Below are 10,208 nucleotides of genomic sequence, written 5' to 3' on the forward strand. Positions count from 1 at the left end.
ATTGTGTATTGTGTAGTGGCAGCCTTGTCGGCTTACGTATGTTATTATGCTTTGGATAGTGGCGGCCTTGTCGGCTCGCATATGTTGTTACGGTTGAATGGTTATGACTCCTTATGAGACAGGTCCTCTTTATATATATATGACGTTGGGGTTGGATTGATTTGATTAAATTTCATATTGTCTTAGTTTCAGTTGGTTATACTTAGCAGGTTTGTATGTGGGTGTCCAAAACGGGCACTAGTCACGGCCCATCGGGTTGGGTCGTGACATATTCGATATATATTGAGCTTTATTGACTACAAAAATATCCTCTAGAACCTTCTTTTTTGGGGGGTCCATTTTCAGCCACTAATTGGTCTACGAGGTGATGCAACTGTTTGTGCAGATCAAGCATCTCAAAAGGTCAAACTAGGTGATGCACCTACTTGCTGTCAATTGGGCTTTATCTATATTGGGCCTTGGCAGATTTGGCCGCTGAGCTTTCTTTCATTTTTATCTATAATCTTAAATCTGGTCCATCAAGCTTGGGCCTTTAACAATATCCATATAGCTCAAGTAGGTGATGGAGCTACTAGCTTAATAAAGCCAAACAAAAAGCTCAATTATTTTATTCCATTTTATGAATATTACATCCTTTTGCTTCAAATTAGAACTTAACTTTCAATTTAAGCTTAATTACCACCTTACTATCTCTAGTTTAAATACATCCAGCGGAGTCAACTTAGTGTAAACACGCTGAAACATGCATGATATATCACTTTCCAGATAGTTTAAACCAACACTAATCATATAAGGAACATGGTCCCTCACCTATTCTATAATTCAACCAGTTTCACAAGAATAGAACAAGTATATGCGTAAGACGGGCAGTTACAAAATCACAACTCCACAATTCATCATGCTCCCCCACTTAGAAGGAACTCATTACCATGCAAGAGAGAAAAACTACAACATACTGGCATCATCACCTTAATTTGCTCCCCTTGATTGGAGAGCATAGAAGTGATATCCTTTTTGGTGCATCACCTTCCGGAGCACATGGAGGAGCTTTCTTGGCTTCTCTTCCTTTAGCTGCAATAGTAGGGAAATCCTTCACCTTATGACCATCCTTACTACAACCCAAGCGACTACCGGTACAAGCTAAACATTTCTTAAAGTGTTTCTTCCAACACCTAGCACAAGTAGGATTAACACCTTCAGAACTACTACCACCTTCAACCCTGACCTAAGGAGCACTAGGTACATCTTGGTTTGGAGCCCTCTTCTTAAACCTGGGTCGTTTTTGCTCATAGGATCTACCCCTCTTCAGGTTCCTTGGAATCCTACTAAGTTTAGACTCCTTAACGGATTGTGCATATACCATAAGTCTAGACAAGTTTATGTCACAATGGATCATGATCGTGCGACACTCTTCTTTCACAATATCGGCAACACCGATCACAATCCTACTGATATCATCCCTAGGGTTTGACACCAAGGATGGAGCATACCTATAAAACAAGTTGAACTTCAAAGAGAACTCTTTAAAAGTCATGTTCTCTTGTAAGGTTAATAAACTCCTGAACCGTCACCTCCCTCCTCTCAGGGAGAAAGTACTTTCCTAAGAAAGTCTCTTTAACTCTTCCCACTCTATAGGAGCCAACTCAACCGACATATTGTCTTTCCGTTGGATGTACCAAACTCGAGAAAGTTCCATCAATTGGTATGAAGACAACTCCACATTCTCCCTAGAAGTCACCCCCATAGCACTCAACACCTTGTGCACACCATCAAGAAACTATTGGGGATCTTCTTCCACCTTAGAGACAAGAAAGGTAGGAGGATTCATCCTCACAAAGTCCCTCAACATAGAGGTCATAATATTCTTTATAACATTCACCCTTATCTCAATACCCCTAATAATATGATTTGTCATGGCTCGGGCTAAAGCAAGTAGCTCCTCTCTAATTTCCCCATTACTAATGTCTGGGTGACCCACCCAAACGTCATTACCCTTACCTTTAATAGGGAATTTATCACCTTGTGGAGGAACTTGGACACCTTGAGGGACATGAAAACCTTGTAGACTTAATCCACCTTGGGGAATTCCCTCATGCACTCCTTCCTTTTCAAACCTTCTTGCGGTCATTCTTTTTGTAGTCTTACCTTATAATCACAAGAGAATAGATTAGTAATAGACACTTATAAAATAAACTATATATGCATAGAACAAGAGTGATGAAGAAAGTGAAACTCTATCATCCTATAGTCTCTCGCTCATAGATGTGTCGCGACATACACCGATGAACAAGACTCTACTAGATGTGGCTTAAATGAGATTTCAGATTCCTAAAGACTACTCCCAAAACCTTATACTATAATACCAAGTTTGTCACAACCTAAGATTATACCCTAAAGAAATGGTATTCTCAAATTGTGGCAAAAATCAATTGACCTCTCGGAGGTCTTGTACAATCCCTTTGACATCATTCATTGCATACATGTATGAAAAGTAATGTGGAATTAAAACTTTTCACCCAATCAAATAATACATCAAAATATCTTCCATAGAATATCTTAGAAAAGACTTAAGTCTCAAAGTCTCCATATTAGAGACACGAATATCTTGGGTCACGGCCCATACATTAACAAAATAGAATGACTTTTAGCAAAGAATGCTAAACATAATGATGTCCTCGAATCTATTGAGGATGTACTCCAACTTTGCTTGAATGAATACTAATGTCCAAGCTTCACTTCAGAGATAAGATAAAATATATGAAATTAGTACATTAGAATGCATTAAGTATGGTGACATGCAATTAAAATCATGCTAATAGGACATTTGTATAAAACATGGTTTTTGAGGAAAACTTCATAAGATAAGTATAACAGTCACTTAAAAGTCAACATAAGCATATATAAGTCACATTCAACAATATGGCATCAAGGTCACTTCAAAACACATAAATCCTACCAAAGGTTATTCTAAGGTTCACTTGAGCGTGGTATGAATCGACCGCCCATACAACCCCTGCACACACATCTAAGTGATCCTTATGACTACCTAAGATAAGATTATTCCCATTTCATCAACTACAGCCCCTACCTAGAATCATTTGAAGACTCGCCTAAGTAAGACATGAAGAGACAACTTATGCACTCTCTCCAAGACTATCTAAGCAATCCTTACTATACATAAGTAACTTTTCATTTGCATGCAATTTAGTTAAGTCACTATATTCATTAAACAATTTAAGAGACAGTCAACACTTAAGGACTTCACATAATGGTCTTGGAAAAGACCTAGGGAACCTACACACTAGCATCTTAAAAGCCTACTCGTGCAATGTCTATATAATGACCCATTCCACTACCTATATGTTGTAGCACTTATCCAACACTAGAATGTATCCCACATGATGAGAATAGGCAATAAACGATAAAGACCATGATAGCTGGGCATGGAGTTCGGACTCTACCATACTTCGATGGAGGGTATTCCACTTGCCAAGGGTAGAAATAGGTCACATCCCATGTAGGCACATGGTTAAGGAATATCAAGGGTTTCTTTGTGCTCTAGTCTAAAATTAAGTAGAGTCATTCCCCAGCATACTCACTCGGAGCTAGCCTTTGTTCTCATAGAATATGTCAATCTAAGGGCATATGAAGAGGTACCATATAGAAGTCACAACCAAATCACAATTCACCTTACCAAAGGGGGTCCATTAGGGCTGCCACACAATTGTTGAATAGATAGCTTCATGACTTTCTTAAGGATGGTTTTATGTTGTTCCAGCCAACCAACCCGTAAGTCCATCATTTACACAAGAAATATATCATTACGCCTTTAAGCTTCAAGGATATCTTAACCTCATATTTCAATCATATATACACATTCATTGCAAAGGAGCTTTAGCCTACTATGTCAAGAGTCATATTCACATTTTTCATATATCAAGTAGAGGGACATAGGTCTACGAAAACATGAGACACATACTTCACCTTATCAGAAGATACAATCACATTCAAGTAACACATAGAGTAAACTAGTATACTACAAATCACCCTACTCATTCCTATAGAATCATCATCATGTCTCATCATAAGACCCGTATAGTTAGCTTAGAAGATTCATACTCCAATATCAATTAACACACATTAAGGCATCACCATATTCTAATACAGAACATATCATCAACTAAAAGAACACATATATTGACTTTACATATACGCATAAGTCATATAGACCTTCAAAATGATCATATATACAAGTTATTACATGATAATACCATAATTGACATAGTAATACCAATGAGGCCACATTATTCACAATTCATAAAGTAATGCCGACGAGGCCACATTCTTCACAAAAGTATCACATAAGTACCACCACCATAAGTTGACCATACCAAACATCACAATTAAAATATCTATGCTACACAATATAGAAAAGTTTAGGTCAACATAGCACCATTCCATCAACAATAACTTCAATCGATAGCCAATTCAACCAATTAAATCCTCAAAGGTTCTTACCAATAGCCATAATCACCAATTCAGCATAACAATCACAATATACAATAATCCGAGATAATACAATATGAACTTCATCAATATAGGACAGCCTACACACAATTCTAACATGCGTCTTACATAATTCAATAGCCCAAAGTAAACTACACAAGAATATAATACTATTAGAGACATGATCAAATAACCATAATCTAGTCAAGATAAGGAAATCATGATTTTCTTAAGTTCATGGAGTTTTTTATCTAAAAAAATCAAATTAACATCAATTCAATCATAAAACAAAGATTCAAAATGTTTTATGCAAGAACCCATGGCTAGATGACAAAATAAGAGAATTCATGTGACCCTAATTATAAAACTAGGGGTTCTAGAAATATAAAACTACTTACAATATCCAAAATGACCCTAAGTAACCGTCCAAAAAATTTTTAGAACACTAGGTGAAATCCACAAGAAACCCCTCTCCTCGGACGAGACATATGAAGAAAATCTGCATGTGTTAATCGACAGACACCATCCACGCCTTGTAGACACACAAATGGACAGTCAATCTGGTCCATGGTTTGGGTTAGAGGCTCATCAAATGGGAGCTTAATATCTTTCCACCATGTATGGGGCTACACTTCAATCGACGAGGTGTCAATTGGTAAAAGGGGCGTTGATACCTCAATAGATGAGGATTGTTTTGGTAGTCTTGAGCCCAAGGTTTGGTCCTCCTAAAGGACCCGTAGGTTGGTCCTTAGGAATTCGTTGCCGGACGTTTCCAACTCAAATACCCTCGTATACATAGTAGGAAACTCTCATATAAATTTTAACCAAAATGAACACGTAAAACATGGAAAGGCACACTAAAACAAACAAGCACGTTTCAAGGACATTAAAACGACTTGGATGTTCTTGAACATTTGACATCAAAACACTTTCAAACTTTAGGCACTGCCTCAAAACACTATTATAGACCATGTTAAGACTTCTTAACCAGATGGCACACGTGTTAGGCTCTAGCTTCACCTAATTCATTTTAGAGGTGTTACATTTTTCCCTTAGTAAAATAAGAAATGACAAGCACATCACACCTCTATAAACATATTCGGGATATCACCATGTGGAATTCCTCTGCCATTATCCTATTTTAGAAACAAAGTATAGTAATTAAACTCTATTAAGGAAGAACAATATTCCACTAACTTGTAAAATTATTTAATTCAAAAATCTAGTTTTCTTGCCTTGCATAATTAGAGCAGAATCGGCATATAGATGAACAAAGGGAAAGAGATCATACATTTCATGTCACCTTAGACAACGTTATATTTTTTCCAACGGCATTGAGTTGGTGAGCACTGATCAGTAAAAAACCACTATAAGAAACTGTCATCTAGCAGTTTTTTGAATAGAATGCAATCAATAGATGAACTATTTTAAATGGTAAACAAATGATAGTTCCAACTAATTTTATTTCATCAAGGAATCTTACACAGATGAATGCAATCATTTCAAAAAGTAGAGTGAAATTGAATAATGCAGCACATATTTTATGAACCCAAAAATGTGGGTCTGCCTGTAGCTTGCACAATGAAATTAATTAAAACAAAGAAGAAGAGTGAAGGGAAAGGGGTGAATGGGAGATCTATGAGGAAATCTAATAATAATTGGAAAAGGAATTAGGCATAGGGCGTGATGACAACTATTTGTCGCATATAATGCATCGAGTTTGGACTGTAAACACAGAAACAAAAGATCAGTTTTCAGAAATATAGAAGGTGAATTATTTGACTAAGTTTGCTTTCAACACATTAATGTGGTGGAACGTATGAAAACTTCAGTCACAACTATTCCAAAACTACATACTCGGTATATTCGGTATATTGTCCAGTTCCTTTCAATGACAATCTGGATTTCACACCATGTCGCTGACCTTTTTTCCTTTTTTCATGTATATGAATGTGAGGAACATTCCTTAAAGTAAGGCATAATATACTATGTACCTTCTAAAACAAAAATAATATAATCCTATGTTACCATGCATTCTTAAATATAACTTTCAATTTCTAAGTCATCTCATACTTGTAATTATCAATATCCACCCTACAGAATGAGGTATAATTTTAATAGATCATGGAAGATGTAATCTCAATGGGTGGGAGGTTGTGTACTCATCTTGGATCAAATCGATGCTCGTAAAAATGAGAGAAAAGGATAAATTCTTAAATTATGGTACATGCTGACATCCATTGAGGTTTGGATTGGAACAAGTAAAATAGAAAGAAGAACTACATGCAAAAAATAACTTGAAGATACATTCTTACAGTACAAAAATATTCTCTTATTCCAGAGACATAATCCACCACCCTCGCCCACCTCCAATAACAAAGTACAGAAACAAGACAGGCAATATAAGACAAATAACTAAGACTCAAAATAGTAGAATCAGAAGAACATTAGATGATCCGGTAAAGACAAATTGCCCAATGTACCCTCTATGCACAAAGAACAAATCCTCCACCTGTCTGTTTCATACTTTGTTCAATATAATATTGCAGAAGAACACTTACTTAGAAAAAGGATCATGTGTACAGAGTTATAATAGTCAAAATTTTCTACTTGGATTTAAGACAATCTTAGAAAAATATACCCTAATAACTAAACAAGAGAAGGCAGTCTAAAATACCTTATTCATCCTAATTTAAGGTCAATAAAGTTTAGATTTCGGCACCATGCCACCGGTCTTTGTTTTCCATTTTTGCATGTATATGAATGTGAGGAACATTCCTGAAAAGAAGGCGTAGTATAGTATGATGAACATGAGGAACATTCCTAATTGAAGGGTCAATAAAAATGAAAGAAGTTGGAATTGAACAAAAAGCGGGAATATGCCAAAGTTCGCAGTAAACATTAAGTGTGAAGGAAAACAACAGTATTATAAGATGTGCACACACACAGACGCAATAAAAGATGAAAGAAGCTCAATAGTAGAAATACTAGAAAGAGATTAGAACTTTTTTAATAGTAATATATGAAAGAAAGTTGGGTGACAAGACCAGCCGGGCAAGTACTAGGTGACAAAAGCGATCACAAACCATTATTCAATAATTCTCCACACATAGTGTTCAACATTTATCTCTTAACCTATGTTCAACGGATGTTTAAGACTCCGTGGGGGAGTTATGATTAGCACCGAGAGGATTTGAAGAAGAGGTGGGTACACTTCGTGAGTAGAGATGTTGTATCCAATGTACCTCTTTAGATGGGTGCTCCTCGTTAGTAGAGAATGAGTACCTAGTAGAAATCTCCTTATCCCTAAACTATGCGCCACGTAGGTGTAGCTATTTTAGAACCATGTAAAGGCTAAAGAATATTACCCTTCCTTAGGCAAGTAGGGATCCCTCATCTGGTAATGGTAGTACCGTGATTCCATGTCTAGCTCTTATGGTCTATTTCGAAAAAAACACCATTGATATGAATAAACCTAACCCATGACGACTCAAACATAACCAAAAGCGTCTGAATGGAAACATAGAATAACTTAGGACCTAAACAGAGCAAAACTAAGAAAAGGTGTTTATGTTATGATGGGGAGCAAACCGGAAAAAAAACTTTCACCACCGAAATGCGACTCAGAATTCCGATAAACCCCAACAAGCAAGGAACAAGAAAAAGAAAGAATCTCTTTTAGTGTATATACTAGACAAAGGTCAGTTATCACTCTGAGTGTAAGCTGTATTTTCTAGCCCTTCTCGATGTTTTTCCCAATTTTATCCAACCCCTAACTCTAAATTTGTGGAATCCAAAATTGAGAAAAGAACAACTAAATACATATAAATAACCCTTAGAGGAAGATTAGTAAATCGAATGAGAAACTAACCATTCAAGTAGACGTAAACTCTAGAACATGATTTCAACCAACGAAAAGAGGAAAATAAAGTTTGTATAACAAAACAAAACTACTAGTGAATCCCCAAATTTGGATAAGAGAGAAAAAACATAAGAGCTATATCACATTTTTATAAAAATAAAATAATAATCAGTAGAACAGAGAAAAAAACTACCATTGATATGAATAAACCTTACACATGACGATTCAAACATAATCACAAACGCCTAAACGAAAAACAAAGAATAACTTAGGACCTGATAGAGCAAAACTAAGAAAAGGTGTTTATGTTATGATGGGCAGCAAAACAAACGAGAAAGCAAAGAACGAGCTTTCACCACAGAAACGCGATTCAAAATTCTAATGAACCCCAACAAGCAACAAATAAGAAAAAGAAAGAACCTCATTTAGTGTATTTGATATACTAAGGTCGGTTAAGTTGTATTTTGTATCCCTTTCCTATCTTTTTACCTATTTATCCAATCCCTATCTCTGAATAGGGGAATCCCAAATTGGGACAATAACAACTAGCAACATATCAATAACCCTTAGAGGAAGATCAGTAAATCAAATGAGAAATTATGCATTGAAGTAGACATAAACTCAAGCATAAGATGAAACAACAGAAAGAGGAACATTAAGTTTATGTAGCAAAACAAAACTACTAGTTAAGCCCAAATTCGGAGAAGCGAAAAAAAACAGCAAGAGTTATATCACATTTTTTATAAAATAAACTAATCAACATAGGAATAAACTAGCATTGATATGAATAAATCTACCACATGACGAGCTAGCAACAACTAGATTTCACCACCAAAATGCAACTGAACCCCAACAAGAAATGAACAAGAACAAGAAAAAAACTATATTTGCTAAACGCTGTAGTATTTTCTTGCCCTTTTCTATATTTTTCTCTATTTTATCCAACCCCTAACCCTAATTCTTAATTTGGGGAATCCAAAATTGGGACATTAAAAGAAATGATTTTTGGACAGTAATAACGGACTCAAAAAGATGAAAGCGAGAATATAGGAGATTACCTTTCTTTTGCATTATTGTAGATTCTGCGAGAATTCCAAAGAGACCCGAACGTGGCTAACCTTTATAAAGAAGATAAGAGAAGATGGGGTCGAATGAATCAGATGAAAGAATTGGAATTTGAAATTCAAATTGACAATTGATTCTAAGCCTCAACAAATCGGACGGAATAGAGGGGGAGCATACGAGGAAACATGGGGAAGATGACGAGACTGTTCTTGGTGTCTAACGTTGTCGTTGTTGTATTCCTGCCATTAATGAATGTTACGATGTGGGAGTATAGTAGCCGCTGTGAACATTGGAATTATCGATTATATTCGTTGGGAAGGTTGGAGTTCAAGTTATTGATTATAGACACCGATGCCTATTGGGTTTTACATGAATTGGGTCGGCCCAATTTGGAATTATGTAATTGGGCTGGCCCAATTTTCATTTTTTCAAGGGTTGGAGGAAGTGGGACAAGAGATTTGTAATTAAGGAATATATATCCATACAAATCTACAATTTAGTCAAATTGACTAAATTTTAATACAATAAATTAATTACCAAAATAAAATATAATAAACTCAAAATTATAACCATAATTTACACTAAACTAATTTAATGAAATATTTAACTTGAAAATTGAGATGATTTTCAAATATAATTTAAATTCTCAATGTGAAAAAATTATATAAAAATAACTTAAATTTTATAAAACTAATATATTAAATTATTTGAAAAATTAAAGAATCTTGATTAATAATATTTAATGTGGATGGTCTAAACAAGGTGTCAATGGTAA

The 10,208-nt window shown here is 35.5% G+C and overlaps 1 long non-coding RNA gene across 2 annotated transcripts; it reads right to left on the reverse strand.

Annotated features, from left to right (window-relative positions):
* Positions 1-2,483: 2,483 nt before the first annotated feature.
* LOC107004579 lies at positions 2,484-9,833 on the reverse strand. Of its 2 annotated transcripts, XR_003575137.1 has the most exons (5): positions 9,611-9,833; positions 9,427-9,486; positions 7,184-7,284; positions 5,798-5,855; positions 2,484-2,735 (listed from the first exon to the last, which is right to left on the reverse strand). It is a non-coding gene; the product is annotated as an uncharacterized LOC107004579 (long non-coding RNA). The 2 variants fall into 2 exon arrangements; XR_001454756.2 differs by lacking the exon at positions 5,798-5,855 and having other exon boundaries at positions 9,611-9,823.
* Positions 9,834-10,208: the final 375 nt, after the last annotated feature.

This window comes from Solanum pennellii, chromosome 11 (genome assembly GCF_001406875.1).
Source record: "Solanum pennellii chromosome 11, SPENNV200".
Taxonomy (NCBI): Eukaryota; Viridiplantae; Streptophyta; class Magnoliopsida; order Solanales; family Solanaceae; genus Solanum; species Solanum pennellii.